The sequence below is a fragment of the Choloepus didactylus genome, chromosome X (genome assembly GCF_015220235.1).
Source record: "Choloepus didactylus isolate mChoDid1 chromosome X, mChoDid1.pri, whole genome shotgun sequence".
Classification (NCBI taxonomy): domain Eukaryota; kingdom Metazoa; phylum Chordata; class Mammalia; order Pilosa; family Megalonychidae; genus Choloepus; species Choloepus didactylus.
The window spans coordinates 74,854,769-74,859,334 of record NC_051334.1 but is presented as its reverse complement, the minus strand read 5'-3'; positions in this window follow the sequence as shown (position 1 = coordinate 74,859,334).

The following is a 4,566-nucleotide window of genomic DNA, read 5'->3' as shown; positions in this document are numbered from 1 at the left end:
ATGCCGGGTCTACATTCCTCCCCGGGAGTCATATTCCACGTTGCCAGGGAGATTCACTTCCCTGGGTGTCTGATCCCACGTAGGGGGGAGGGCAGTGATTTCACCTTTCAAGTTGGCTTAGCCAGAGAGAGAGGGCCACATCTGAGCAACAAAGAGGCATTCAGGAGGAGACTCTTAGGCACAAAAACAGGGAGGCCTAGCCTCTCCTTTGCAGCAACCGTCTTCCCAAGGGTAAAACTTATGGTAGAGGGCTCAACCCATCAAACCACCAGTCCCCTATGTCTGTGGTCATGTTAGCAACCATGGAGGTGGGGTAGGCGAATACCCCTGCATTCTCCACAGGCTCCTCAAGGGGGCACTACATCTTTTTTTTTTTTTTCCTTGTTTGTCTTTTTTCTTTTCTTTTTTTTTTTTTAACTTTCCCTTCTTTTTTCAAATCAACTGTATGAAAAAAAAAGTTAAAAAGAAAACAAACATACAATAAAAGAACATTTCAAAGAGACCATAGCAAGGGAGTAAGAAAAAGACAACTAACCTAAGATAACTGCTTAACTTCCAACATGTTCCTACTTTACCCCAAGAAAGTTACATAATATAGCAACATTTCAGTGAACTTGTTCCTACTACATCCATCAGAAATTAACAGACCATAGTCATTTCTGGGCATCCCCAGAACGTTAAATAGCTTATCTGTTCTTCTTGGATTATTGTTCCCCCTTCCTTAATTGCTCTCTACTGCTAGTTCCCCTACATTCTACATTATAAACCATTTGTTTTACATTTTTCAAAGTTCACATTAGTGGTAGCATATAATATTTCTCTTTTTGTGCCTGGCTTATTTCGCTCAGCATTATGTCTTCAAGGTTCATCCATGTTGTCATATGTTTCACCAGATCGTTCCTTCTTACTGCCGCGTAGTATTCCATCGTGTGTATATACCACATTTTATTTATCCACTCATCTGTTGAAGGACATTTGGGTTGTTTCCATCTCTTGGCAATTGTGAATAATGCTGCTATGAACATTGGCGTGCAGACATCTGTTCGTGTCACTGCTTTCCGATCTTCCGGGTATATACCGAGAAGTGCAATCGCTGGATCGAATGGTAGCTCTATATCTAGTTTTCTAAGGAACTGCCAGACTGACTTCCAGAGTGGCTGAACCATTATACAGTCCCACCAACAATGAATAAGAGTTCCAATTTCTCCACATCCCCTCCAGCATTTGTAGTTTCCTGTTTGTTTAATGGCAGCCATTCTAACCGGTGTTAGATGGTATCTCATTGTGGTCTTAATTTGCATCTCTCTAATAGCTAGTGAAGCTGAACATTTTTTCATGTGTTTCTTGGCCATTTGTATTTCCTCTTCAGAGAACTGTCTTTTCATATCTTTTGCCCATTTTATAATTGGGCTGTCTGTACTATTGTCATTGAGTTGTAGGATTTCTTTGTATATGCAAGATATCAGTCTTTTGTCAGATACATGGTTTCCAAAAATTTTTTCCCATTGAGTTGGCTGCCTCTACCTTTTTGAGAAATTCCTTTGAGGTGCAGAAACTTCTAAGCTTGAGGAGTTCCCATTTATCTATTTTCTCTTTTGTTGCTTGTGCTTTGGGTGTAAAGTCTAGGAAGTGGCCTCCTAATACAAGGTCTTGAAGATGTTTTCCTACATTATCTTCTAGGAGTTTTATGGTACTTTCTTTTATATTGAGATCTTTGGTCCATTTTGAGTTAATTTTTGTGTAGGGGGTGAGGTAGGGGTCCTCTTTCATTCTTTTGGATATGGATATCCAACTCTCCCAGCCCCATTTGTTGAAAAGACCATTATGGCTCAGTTCGGTGACTTTGGGGGCCTTATCAAAGATCAGTCGGCCATAGATCTGAGGGTCTATCTCTGAATTCTCAATTCGATTCCATTGATCTATATGTCTATCTTTGTGCCAGTACCATGCTGTTTTGGCAACTGTGGCTTTATAATAAGCTTCAAAGTCAGGGAGTGTAAGTCCTCCCACTTCGTTTTTCTTTTTTAGAGTGTCTTTAGCAATTCGAGGCATCTTCCCTTTCCAAATAAATTTGATAACTAGCTTTTCCAAGTCTGCAAAGTAGGTTGTTGGAATTTTGATTGGGATTGCATTGAATCTGTAGATGAGTTTGGGTAGAATTGACATCTTAATGACATTTAGCCTTCCTATCCATGAACATGGAATATTTTTCCATCTTTTAAGGTCCCCTTCTATTTCTGTTAGTAGAGTTATGTAGTTTTCTTTGTATAGGTCTTTTACATCTTTGGTTAAGTTTATTCCTAGGTACTTGATTTTTTTAGTTGCTATTGAAAATGGTATCTTTTTCTTGAGTGTCTCTTCAGTTTGTTCATTTCTAGCATATAGAAACATTACTGACTTATGTGCATTAATCTTGTATCCCGCTACTTTGCTAAATTTGTTTATTAGCTCTAGTAAGTGTATCGTTGATTTCTCAGGGTTTTCTAGATATAAGATCATATCATCTGCAAACAATGACAGTTTTACTTCTTCTTTTCCAATTTGGATGCCTTTTATTTCTTTGTCTTGCCGGATTGCCCTGGCTAGCACTTCCAGCACAATGTTGAATAACAGTGGTGACAGCGGGCATCCTTGTCTTGTTCCTGATCTTAGAGGGAAGGCTTTCAGTCTCTCACCATTGAGTACTATGCTGGCTGTGGGTTTTTCATATATGCTCTTTATCATGTTGAGGAAGTTTCCTTCAATTCCTACCTTTTGAAGTGTTTTTATCAAAAACAGATGTTGGATTTTGTCAAATGCTTTTTCAGCATCTATTGAGATGATCAATTGATTTTTCCCTTTCGAGTTTTTAATGTGTTGTAATACATTGATTGTTTTTCTTATGTTGAACCATCCTTGCATGCCTGGAATGAACCCCACTTGGTCATGGTGTATGATTTTTTTAATGTGTCTTTGGATTCGATTTGCAAGTATTTTGTTGAGGATTTTTGCATCTATATTCATTAGGGAGATTGGCCAGTAGTTTTCCTTTTTTGTAGCATCTTTGCCTGGTTTTGGTATTAGATTGATGTTAGCTTCATAAAATGAGTTAGGTAGTGTTCCATTTTTTTCAATGTTTTGAAAGAGTTTGAGTAAGATTGGTGTCAGTTCTTTCTGGAAAGTTTGGTAGAATTCCCCTGTGAAGCCATCTGGCCCTGGGCATTTATTTGTGGGAAGATTTTTGATGACTGATTGGATCTCTTTGCTTGTGATGGGTTGGTTGAGGTCTTCTATTTCTTCTCTGGTCAGTCTAGGTTGTTCATATGTTTCCAGGAAATTGTCCATTTCTTCTACATTATCCAGTTTGTTGCCATACAGTTGTTCATAATATCCTCTTATAATTTTTTTAATTTCTTCAGGATCTGCAGTTATGTCACCTTTTTCATTCATTATTTTGTTTATATGGGTCTTCTCTCTTTTTGATTTTGTCAGTCTAGCTAGGGGGTTGATATTCTTTTATACTACATCAATTCTCCACAAGTGGTAGTTTCCTAAACATTAGTTTTAATGTAGATTCTGAAATAGTATCAATCATCTTTTCATACTTTGTTACATTAAAATCCATTGGTCCACCTTGCACTTTGAATAGATCTTTTATCCATGCATCATTTTTTAATATCATGCACTGGCAATTTGGAAAATTCACTGAGTTAAGCAGATCTTTCAAATGTTGACACAGTTCATTATACAGGTCAAAAAATCACATTCATTAATATCACCACTGCTGTCATCAGGAAAGTCTTTAAGTATTGTGAAGCTGCCAAACCCATGGTAGAGTTACACGTTTTCCAAAATTCTAAGTTTTGCTTGAAAGCTCAAATTTTATCATTGGCAGCAAATATTGTCAGTTGTTTTTCTTGAAGTGACAGGCTCACTTTGCCATCTTCAAGAAAATGCCTGCCAAATTCCCGTCTGGAAAACCATAATTTATCTGTCAGTCATAATTTCAAGTAGAAATGGTATTCCATGAAAAAAGGTGGCTGATTCAGTTCACAACCCAATCTCACAAGTGCTTTCCCTCAGGACAGCCATCGTATTTCATTATGCATACTATTACACAGAATATTAAAAAGCCACATACTCCATTGTTGGTAGGAATGTAAGATGGTGCAGCCACTGTGGAAAATAGTTTGTCACTTCCTCAAAAAGTTAAGCAGAATTACTCTATGACCCGGCAATCCCACCTCTAGGTATATACCCCAAAGAATTGAAAGCAGGGACTCAAAACAGACACTTGTACACCAATGTTCATAGCAGCATTATTCAGAATAGCCAAAAGATAGAAATAACCCAAGTGTCCATCAACAGATGAATGGATAAACAAAATGTGGTATAGCCATACAATGGACTATTAATAGGCCATAAAAAGGAATGAAGTTCTGATATATGCTATATCATGCATGAAACTTGAAAACATTATGCTGACTGAAATAAGCCAGGCATAAAAGGACAAATATTATATGATTCTACTTATATGAAATATCTAGAATAAACAAATTCAGTAGAGACAGAAAGTAGATTAGAAGT